This window comes from Pinus tabuliformis, chromosome 5_2 (genome assembly GCF_031772625.1).
Source record: "Pinus tabuliformis cultivar Carrire ecotype Pingquan chromosome 5_2, CPIR1, whole genome shotgun sequence".
Taxonomy (NCBI): Eukaryota; Viridiplantae; Streptophyta; class Pinopsida; order Pinales; family Pinaceae; genus Pinus; species Pinus tabuliformis.
Window position 1 is genome coordinate 785687603 of NC_142306.1, and position 11458 is coordinate 785699060.

At 35.6% G+C, this 11458-nt stretch overlaps 2 long non-coding RNA genes across 2 annotated transcripts; one reads left to right on the top strand and one right to left on the bottom strand.

The window, feature by feature from the left end:
• Positions 1–2971: 2971 nt before the first annotated feature.
• LOC149161637 (uncharacterized) lies at positions 2972–3894 on the bottom strand. The gene is made up of 3 exons (XR_016261510.1): positions 3765–3894; positions 3555–3631; positions 2972–3250 (listed from the first exon to the last, which is right to left on the bottom strand). It is a non-coding gene; the product is annotated as an uncharacterized LOC149161637 (long non-coding RNA).
• A 657-nt stretch (positions 3895–4551) lies between these two features.
• Positions 4552–6180, top strand: LOC149161638 (uncharacterized). Its single transcript, XR_016261447.1, has 4 exons — positions 4552–4587; positions 5249–5349; positions 5626–5655; positions 5743–6180. It is a non-coding gene; the product is annotated as an uncharacterized LOC149161638 (long non-coding RNA).
• Positions 6181–11458: the final 5278 nt, after the last annotated feature.

The window sequence follows — 11458 nt, forward strand, 5'->3', positions numbered from 1 at the left end:
AAAATTAAAGGGAATCTTTAACCCTCGATATGGCTAGAGACCAGTGTTGCGGGGGAGCGCCCCCCCCCCCCCTCGCTCCCGCTCCCGATCCGCGCTCCGGGCGGGAGCGGGTCGGGAGTGCGCTCCAGAAATCGCTCCCGATTTCGGGAGCGCGCTCCCAAAAAAAAATTTCGCTCCCTGCCTTTTCGGGAGCGTTTTGCCTTTTTTGCATTTTTTTTTTTGTAGTAATGTTCGAAATGCAAATTTTTTTGAAAGAAACAAATAGTTTTTGAGTGGGGCAACTTAATGATCAAGTCTAGGCCCTAGTATTGATATGCTATTCATGGTAATGTTAAATTCTTAAAGTAAAAGTGACATTTTCTTTAATTTTCATTTTCATCCTTTTACTTAAATTTTTAACATTACCATGAAATGACTCAGGATGTTTGAGAGTGGTTTCGTCCTCATTGGATTTCTTATGGAGAAAGTAGAATTTTAGATTTCATTCAAAATCCAGCAGACTTATCAGTTTTTCAGGATTTCAGGATTGGGGGATTGCAATGTTTCCATTGAATTTTGTCATGTATTAGGGTATGGAACTCATATTTAATCAAGAGTACCAATCCCTCTATGTACCTTGATGTTAGTGACATTGGTTGTCGAACTCCTCTATCATGACCCTTCTAAAAATGTACGCATCACTCAAACAAAATCTTGACTTGACATGCTATGCTTTTTCAATCTTATGTTAATGCTTAGAGGGTGATATTAATGACAAAGATCCCTATACAGATACAAAGGTAATGACAAAGATACCTCTGGATATTAATGCTTGGAGGGTGATATTAATGACAAAGATCCTGATTTTGCAACAAGACTAAAAAATTAGACATTTCTCGTGGTGGCAAGAGGCCCAAGCATAAGAAATAGATAATAGATTTACTTCTCTTCTCTAGTTTCTAGTAGCTTTTATAACTATTGACTCTTTCATATTTATTATGATATTTTTTTAAACAATATATGACAATTTAAGTTTGAAGTTGGCAATTATAACTCATTAGTAATGAATTATGAATATGATGCTTCATGAAAGTTGAAAGTTGTTTCATTTCATTTCATTTTATAACATTTCATTTCATGTTAGATATTATTTGTTGTAATGGTTACACTTAGCTTACAAGTACAACTTTGGTGATCAATGATGATAAATGTTATATATTGAATTTTGAAAGCTTGAAACTTTAAGATTGATGAATCATGAGACTCAATATGTTGTATGTTACTATGTTACTAACTTGCGGACGTGGTTGATGAAGATTATAACTTCTAGATGATTGTTGTTATATGGTTCAATCTATGCTTTTTTATATTTTTTATATCTAATTCATCATTCTACATGTTTTTGTTGACATATATGTATCAAAAATTAAAAAATATATAAAATATATATATTTTTAAAAAATCGCTCCGGGATTCGCTCCCAAACCGGGAGCTTCTGAAAATGGTCGCTCCCGCTCCCGCTCCCGCTTCCGCTCCCGCTCCCCGCTCCCGCTCCCGCTCCCAAGTAACATTGCTAGAGACAATTACCAGTTTCTCTCTTCCTAAAGATGAAAAAAACCCCATCTCATAGGACAAAATCCAAGGATAGTAGGTGAAGGCTAGAGGATAGAAAGAGAAGTGAGAAATGGAGCTAATACCTTGAACAAGACACTGCCATACTGAGGCGTTCTTGAGCTGGACTTAAAGCGAGTGAAACCATTGGACCAATCCTTGAGAGTACAGTACTAGACTAGACTCATACAGTCCTAAGGTTTGGGAACATGCTACATCCAATATAGGATTTTTCAAACTGTGTGGAGAGGAAGAACCTCGGGGGAGACTGAATGTCATTGCCAGTGTCGTGGTTGGGCATAGAGATCTTCCTAGTGGAATTCTTTGTCGTGGTTGGGCATAGAGATCTTCCTAGTGGAATTCTTTTATAGTACAGTCAGGGAACATATAAGTATCTCTACAAGATTAGAAGAGTACTTTGTTTTATCTATGTGTTAATTGCAACAAAGAAAAGGACTATAAAAGAAGATATTAGCAAAGAAGACATGATGCGTATTTCTAATTTTTGTTGATATTTGAAAAGAAATATTTTTAAATGTTTATAGAATCTAGAAGTACAATCTTACTTAGAAGGTCCAATGAATATGTATACATATTGTAGGAATAGTATAAGCGTGAGTACTACTTTTATGTTAGTTTGGGCCTAAAAATTAATGGCATTTTAACATCATTTATAGAAGGAGATTCATAGTGGATAATTGGGATTCTGGTTGGGTCGCAAGCATAAAGTTTGCTAGGGGTAGTCCATATCCAAATACAATCTTTTAATAGCACCTTAAGGGAAGTGAGTGGATCCTGGATAAACTAGGTGCCAATCACAGCTAGGTACGTACTAAAAAGGAAATTACAGGGTAACTTAGAAATCTAAGGGTTAACTATGTTAAAAATGTAACCTAGTACCTATTCAAAAATCAGAAAAAGGAATGAGAAATTACATAAATTCACTGTGAAGTTAACTGAGATTTGATTGGTGCAAACTTCTTGAATAAGAACCAAATTTTTTCACGAAAAGAAACTACAAAGGAAATCAATCTTTACAGCGGAATGAGACAAGCGCAGCACAGAGGAAATCATGACTAAATTTAGAGAGGCACAATGCTTATTTCTATTTAACCTATAACATAACACCGAAATTTATGTTAACATAATTCCACCAATAATACTAACGTATTCCATTAACATAAATCCGCAGAAAATTTGGCATGGAAAAAAGAAGAAACCAAATAGGTATGGAAACTGCATGTCAATTAACAAACCTAATCCGCAGAAAATTTGGCATGGAAAAAAGAAGAAACCAAATAGGTATGGAAACTGCATGTCAATTAACAAACCTGGAGTGGGTAGAAAAAAAAAAAATACTAATTCGTAATTCAAAGTTCAGTGCAAATATGAGGGAATAAGAACCCAACTGTTCAACAAATCATCGTATAATTACAATTTCCTTTCCAAGATTAATGCTCAAAACTATCAACTTGCAAACTGTGGTAAGAAAAACACCACTCAGATGATCGAAAGGCTTCCACGAGGAAGGATCCCTCCTGATTTGAGGGTAATTTAATCATATGAAGAAGGTTGAACAATACATTTGTATATATGATTCTTCTAAAAAAGCTCAGAAAACATAAACCCTCTTACTGGTCAGGAGAGAAAATTGTGAAACCTGGAACGGGAAAGAAAAGAAATTGTTAGAATGGTTTGGTGTCGTACTTGTTGCCAAACGAGAAGTGGAGGAGCACGAACATGTTCCAGCAAGGAAAGAACCGATTAAAAACCCTATCTCTTTGCAGACCATCTATGTAACTAATGAATTACCAATAGAGAAAACAACCCAGAAAGTACCTATGTGATAAGGCATTGTAATCAGTGTGTCGCCAAACCTTGGTGGTTAATTATACCAAAACCAGGTGGAATAACCAAACAGAAGAAGGATAAATCCATTGAAGGGATTAAGAAATCTCAGTTACCTGGTGGAGAGCGCACAAGACCTATTCTGACTCTTTTCGTAAGGGTCTCGCCATCGCTTGGAGGGAAGTGAGAAAACCTGCAAGTGCATAGTGTGAATTAAACGTAGCAAACTTATCCTAATGCTAACATATCGAAGGCAAATATGATAATCCGATTTTCGCACTTGTATGTCGGTTGAAAATAACATTCCCAAGGTGAATTCTTCATACCGGAGGAGAAGGTTGCAGAGCCTGAACCCTAGCGAGGAAGGGGCATAATGGTGGAGAACCTCAAGTTCCGGGGAAAAAGTGGTTGTCTTAAACGGGTTCCAAAGACCATCAGTGTTGGATTAAGAGCCTGGCAGATGGATAGAGCATGCATGTCCAAGTGTCCCTAGGACGGGCGAAATTAAATTAAATTTTGTACCGAAAATGAATAATAAAATCTAATTTCGATCAATCCTATATTAACGCAATGTGAATTCGATTAATGTTATTTAATAAGGTGACTTTGGGGTTAGTGCTAGTGCGCGTCCCGTTAAATGAGTAATAATTTTTTTTTTATTTTCAATAACCCTCGACATGCTTTGATAAAAAAGAACTTATATACTTTGATGCAGTAAATTTATATGGTCATGGTAATCAATACAAAAATTGTTTTATGACAGTAATTATGTTTTGTGGGTGTACATGTTACATGTGACATTATACCTATCATTAATGGATAATATTCCTTCTGGTCAAATATAGATTTGGACAACAAAAATTTGGACTTGCAGACAATTTTGATTATAGTTAATATAAGTTTAATATGTGTTACCTCGCACACGATTTTATGGACATTTTATGCTCTACATTAAACATCCATAACATGTATTTCATAAACCTTCTCTTCTCTTTACTACACATCTCACCGGACTTTGTTTATCCACCTTTTCAAAAGTTTTTCACTTTCCTCTCTCACAGGATATTATGCATAAACCTTTATTTAAGCTAAAAATGTTGGAGTGGACTTATGATGAGGGCAGATACAAGATTTTATGTGAAGGCGAGAGTATATGTCAGAATGATATTTAAAAGTTAATACGCAGCATTTTGGAATTATTTTAAGAAAGTGTGATATACTTTATGTATAAGAAGATAACGTGCTACCTTTTCATGTGCTTTCCCATGCCATATTTGTCTTGTAATCCAACTACATTCCCTTATTGCTCCATATTTGCTTAATTCACCATGTGGTTTATGCATTTGATTCCAAACTTATCGCACAGAATTTTTAGAATCTGTGGTATTATCACATTAATAAATAAAAATTGACATTGATAGTATTACATGTTCTTTTTCTTTTTATGGTGCATTATTAGTCCCTGCCTGGGACTATTATTCGATCAGGCATTGACCGGGTATTAGTTCTTTGGTTGACCATAAATTTCGAGTGTTTAAACAATTTTAACCAAAGTTTTTCGCTGGTGATTTGGCTTCAAAAAGTTTTAACCAAACTTTCAATTTCACCCTCTTATTGCAAGCGTCTCTTGCCCCGATGCGATTTTAATGCGGACAAGTTATTTTATCCTAAGTTTTTTCTTGCCCATTTCCACCAGGCTACTCGAAATGGACTTGTCTCAGATCCCAAGATGGGACACTTGTAAACATCTCCACTCTTGATTTAATTTAAGGTTGAATCTGACATTCTTCACTTGTCTCAAACGATTTAGCTAACCACCCACCCGTTTGCCCAAAAAAATTTTCATTTGCACTCCTCCCCGCCGGTGAGATGGCTCTGCAAACCACGACATCTTTGGACCAGGCATAGCAGGTGACTCTTGATTTTTCACTGGTAGTGTTACTGCTCCTTGCTGTAAGAGGGTTCAGAGTGATTAAGGTATTTTTCGAAGATCGTTGAGGCTAACCTCTCGTCTTCTTCGTAGATAATCTAAATCTGGAAGTGCTCATGGAGAATCCCATTCTAGAATTCAGTTCGGCACCAACACAATGCCTGAAGCATGTTAACCCACTTTTAGGTTGCTTTGTTGTTGCCGATTTCATGGGTTATGGGTGAATTGTTCTGAGCCTTTATCGGTTTTGTTGGCAGGTATCCAATTGCAACCTTCGACATGAACAGGTAACATCGTGTCTCTATTTTCTCTAATTTCGATACTTATTGGAAAATGATTGTCCTTGGCCTAATCCTGCTTGGCTTCTGGTGCAGGTTAAGTTCCCTAGCTTCCTCGTCATTCTATTTTGGTTGCAGTCGTGGCTAATGTGGAGGGTTAACAGAACTAATTGGTTGATCCTAAGCTCCTCTTTGCTTCCAGGTTTCTCCTATTCGTTATGTTTCTGGGTTTTACTTATTCATCCTCAAAGTTTTTGTATATAGTCAAGGAAAAACTCAGAGTTGTTGATTTGTTTAGTCATATATAGATTTACGCATACAAGTCTTGTCTGTAGGAATTAGATAATTTGAACCATGGCCTGTATCTTAATCATGTTACTGCTCTCTGCTATAAGAGGGTTCTGAGTGCTTAAGGTATTTTTCGAAGACGGTTGAGGCTAACCTCTCGACTTCTTCGCAAGTAATCTAAATCTGGAAGCTTTCATGGAGAATCCTATTCTAGAATTCAGTTCTGCACCGACACAACACATGGAACAGGTTAACCCACTTCTAGGTTGCTTTGTTGCTGTCGATTTCATGGGTTCTAGGTCAATTGTTCTGATCCTTTCTTGGTTTTGTTGGCAGGTCTCCAATTGCAACCTTGGGCATGAACAAGTAACCCTGAGTCTCTATATTTCTCTAATTTCGATACTTATCGGAAACTGATTGTCCTCGGTCTAATCCTTCTTGGCTTCTGGTGCAGGTTAAGTTACACAGCTTCCTCATCATTCTATTTTTTTTTTTGCAGTCGTGGCTAATGTGGAGGGTTAATAGAACTAAATGAATGACCCCAAGCTCCTCTTTGCTTCTAGGTTTCTCCTATTCATTGTGTTTCTGGGTTTTAGTTATTTGCCCTCAAAGTTTTTGTATATAGTCAAGGAACAAATGAGAGCTATCGATTTGTCTAGTCATATATATATATATATATATATATATATATATATATATATATTTACGCATACAATGCATGTCTGTAGGAATTATATAATTTGAACCATGATCTGTATTTTAATCCTGATTTGAAATCATCCATTGAGGGGATTTCCCGATGTATTTTGTATATTCTCTTTCGTTTTAAGGATCCTTGCATACTGAAAAGGCCTTTGGACAATTTTACATAGTCGGTTTAATAACTCTGTAGTTCTAATTTATATTTGCATTTAGGTTTTTCGTTCTCTGTTCAATTAGAGAAGATATTACTTCTCAGGTTGATTATGAGATAGTCTATAAATTTATTTATGTTTTTAATGGGATTTAATGAATTTGAAACATGAGCTTTAGTCTTTCGGTAATGTGAGATATGATATTCATGACATTTTTTCAATTTATTGCATGCTCTGCATAGGTTGTTTATTCTCTGAAATATTACAAATTTATTTATAGTTTAATGGTTCTGTCTCTGTTTTACATTAATGTCAATGAAAGGGTTGTACCTTAATTAATAGTGGATAATGAATCCTTCAAGTTTACAGTTTTTATAGTTGATTTAATTCTGAGCAATAAACCCTTGAATTTTCTTAGTTTTACTTCTGCCTTCCTCTACCAATTTAGTCTAAATATTTTCTCCTCAGGTTGAAGGTCGAATTCCTCTCATGAACTTCTTCTTAACCCATGAGGAATATCCACATACTGGGTGCATGATTGTCTAATTTTTACCTGGAAAGGGCTAACCTTGTCCCCTGTTAACTAATTAATGTCTTCCAATCAAAAACTTAATTTTCCAGCAGTAATCCTACTTTATCTTAACTAACAGTCAAATTAGTTATATAGCAAAACAAAAGTTTTCGTGCAAGAGTATATTAAATGAAATTTCTATAATCACATTTATTCTAAGAAAGACAGTGGCATGATTAGTTACTTATCTGTTTCTGATATTTTAACAGCTAGGACTACTCTGTCTAGGCGTGCTCTCCTCCCAACCTACGAGACTGATAATTACATCCAAGTCTCCCCCCAAGGACTCAGACTTCCACAATTATTTCTAGTATTTATGACTCAAGTATTCAGATATCAAAACCACTCGAGTCCAATCTGAATAGCCAGGCCTTGTCTGTCAATGGAGTAAATCCACTGGCTCCAACGAGTTCAAGAGTTATCCAAATCAGGTAGCTTCCTTGCTCACCGACTTTCTAAGGTACAGACCTATCATATTTTCCTAAATAGGCACATTAGGCACACTAGTTGTTTTCTAATTAACATCTCCTACACTAAATAGCTAGATTAGCTAGATTAACATGCCACAGTTATTTCTAGTATTTATGACTCAAGTATTCAGATATCAAAACCACTCGAGTCCAATCTGAATAGCCAGGCCTTGTCTGTCAATGGAGTAAATCCACTGGCTCCAACCAGTTCAAGAGTTATCCAAATCAGGTAGCTTCCTTGCTAACCGACTTTCTAAGGTACAGACCTATCATATTTTCCTAAATAGGCACATTAGGCACACTAGCTGTTTTATAATTAACATCTCCTACACTAAATAGCTAGATTAGCTAGATTAACATGTCAGTTCATACTTTGAATAGAAAATGTCGTTCAATCGTTCGATCTTCTTACTCTTTTGAAGACATTGGCATCAAACAAGCTCGTTTGAGAAGCGTGTTCGGAGGTGCTGCAGCTACAAGAAAGAAAATGTAGGAATTAGTTGCATTTTCAAAGGTCAATGGGTCAATTATAATCTATGACTCTGCTTATGCAATTTACATGTCTGATAACAATCCAAAATCAGTGTATGAAATTCCTGGTGCAAAAGAGGTTGCAATTGAGACTGCATCATTTTCAAAATATGTTAGCTTTACAGATGTTTGGCTTGGATGGGCACTCATCCCTGATGAGCTTCGATTTTCTGATATATTTCCTGTTATATAATATAAATAATTTCAACAGAATATGTGCACTTGTTTTAATGGGGCATCTAATATTACACAATCTGGTGGACTAGATTACCTTTCTACAAAAGGATTGAAGGCTATGCCTGGAGGAGACAATTGTATCACATATTACAAGTTTTTAAGAAATTGATTTGGTCAGTGTGAATTCTTTTGCTTTAGGAATCAAATCTACCACTGTTCTGGCTTCTAAGAAGGCCTTGGTCTCAGAAGTTGCATCTAATTTTGGTTCCAAACAATTGGGAGCTATTAATTCTAATTATAATAGTGTGGCAGAGACTAGCATGTCTTATAAAGGGATTGGTAAGATCACATGCTTCAATATAATTTTGTCTGGCTTGAAACTGAGAGGGTAATCTATAGAAAATATGGTGAAGATGAGTGGGTAAAGATGGAGAAATCTACAAAATATTCTACTTTGTTACTTGATAAGACCAAAGAACACTTAATGTAGAAGTTATTTAAGGAAAAACTTTATGACTGGCTTCTGTACCAAATACATGAAGAAGAAGGCCTACAAAACCTTTCTATATGAAATCCAAGCTAAAGGAGCTTATATCTCAATTCATAAATTATGCTTGTCATTGATTTCTTTGTAGGGATGCAAAGGAGAAACAAAGACCCTGAACACTTCTGGACAATAAATTTTAGGCAGGGTTTCTGAGCAGAAAGAGAGAAATTTTAAGAATTTGCAACACGAGTTTTCTGCAGAATGACATAAATTTGATGACTTGCAAGAATTTTTGTGAATTTGTGAATGATTTAAGAGATTTTGTGGGTTTTCTGAAGGGTATATGCCCAGATCATGTAATGGAAAAATTTCCAAAAACACTCAGTCCAAAAATTCCAGAGAAAGACCAGGTCACAATGTCAGCTTGATTTTCAATTCAGAAAATTATTTTGGTTCAAATTGTTTATTAGGATTCATTAATTTTGATGAGAATATATAATGTGTGAGAAATTTGCAAATTTGACCATATTCAGACAAGACACGCCTCTATCAATACACATTCAATTGGTTTCTCTGTAAGGGTGAGTTTTGTGCTTTACGTTTTTCATATTTGTTTTGAGCTAAATGATTTTCAGGACATAGTTGAGAAGGGGGGTGATTTCCGGGACTGAAATTGAGCAAAATATCTAGTCAAGGTCATCTCTATGATCTTAGTTATCCACAAAAATTTATTGGAACGCCATTCATATTTGAAGACTGTCTTGTACCGAAGTTTTGGGTGTTCTTGATATCATTGATCATGTTTTTACCACCACAATCAGTGTCTTGTTGAAGCCTATAAATGCTTCACCAGACTATCCAAGTGATGTGCATCAAAGCACGGAGAAACAAATTTTTGGCCTTCAAAACTATAAGGATATGTTAATTAACCAACGTTGGCCTTCAATGATGTAAGGAAGTTGGAAGCACTCTGAACTATATTTTTCATACATATACTTTTTTTCATTTATATGAACTAATCCTCACCGTGCAAAGCATTCGAAAGCTGATATAATGAAGAAAAAATGATGCAGAGAATGCCGGGATAGGTTCTCTTGGTATGGGTTTTACAAATACAAAACAAAAAAGTGGTGGCCTTGGTGGGCTTTCTAAGAAGGAAATTTCATTAGAGCACATAGAAGAACCATTTCAGCCAAATAAAAAACTTTCAAGATTGGTGTTTGGGTGCAAGTTTGAGGAAGCATTTAAGAAAACAATTCAACTAAGTGATGTTTCTATAGTTTCATGAATGTGCTTTCAGGTGGACTATAATTCTTTTTCTTTTTTCTTAATAATTATGTTGTTGTTGAGCCAAGGAGTATTGTTTCACACTTATTTAAGAACTACTACAACTACAGGGGAAGTAATCCTTGGCACTGCAGTTTCTAACATGGAAGATAATGTGATTACAAGTGAAGATGAAAATAGTGACAATATAGAGAAACATGCCAATTTTGGCACTCAATCTGGATAATGGTAAATTTCAGTCAGAACATTTGACATCTTAAAGGAGATGGATATTGCAAGGAAAGTACCTAACAATATTATTTGACTCTAGTGAAAAATTAAGCAATGTTTTGACCATGACTAGTAAAAGGACAACTAGTTGAACTGATGGTAAAGTTTGCATTATTTGTTGGGAAGTTAATGGTCAACCAAACATCAGGAAACAACTAGTAGAGAATAAAATTACAATTTTTATTTTATATATATATATATATATATACATATATATATATATATATATATATAGATATATATATATTAGAGTAATTTTATTTAATCTTTTATTTAAAATATAAATGGTTAGAGAGGCCCATGATCGAGGTGTGAGTTGGAAAATATCGATCATCTCAATAGGTGATGGGTGTTTTATGCATCCCAAGGTGCCCCTACGCCACCCTCTAGATGCATGAATCACATGGAGGGGTGGCAGATCACATGATCACAGTCAATGCAAGGTGGGAAGGTGGTAATAGAATGAAAACACGGCAAGCTCCCGACTGACTTTTTTGGTCCACTTGACTGGTCATTGCAGAGCATAAACGATTGCATGCTAGAAAGCACATATGTGGAATGACCGGCGATAGTGTTAATGATGCGCCTGCGCTAAAGAAGGCAGACATAGAAATTGCTGTTGCTGATGCAAATGATGCGAAAAAAGCATACATATAGCCCTTTCAATCTTGCTTAATCTATTTGCTGTTAGGTAATTTGCAATGTACCTGTAGACCCCAGCAGGCACTACCGCCAAGGGCAGTGGCTCCTTGTTGTATTTTGTGAAAATTTTTAGGTGTAAAACACCATGTTTGACATGGATTTCTTTAATGTGATATATCCTAAGAAGTTTATTTTTATTTTAGGTGTAATATGTCCAAGTAGTTTTAGTTTAATT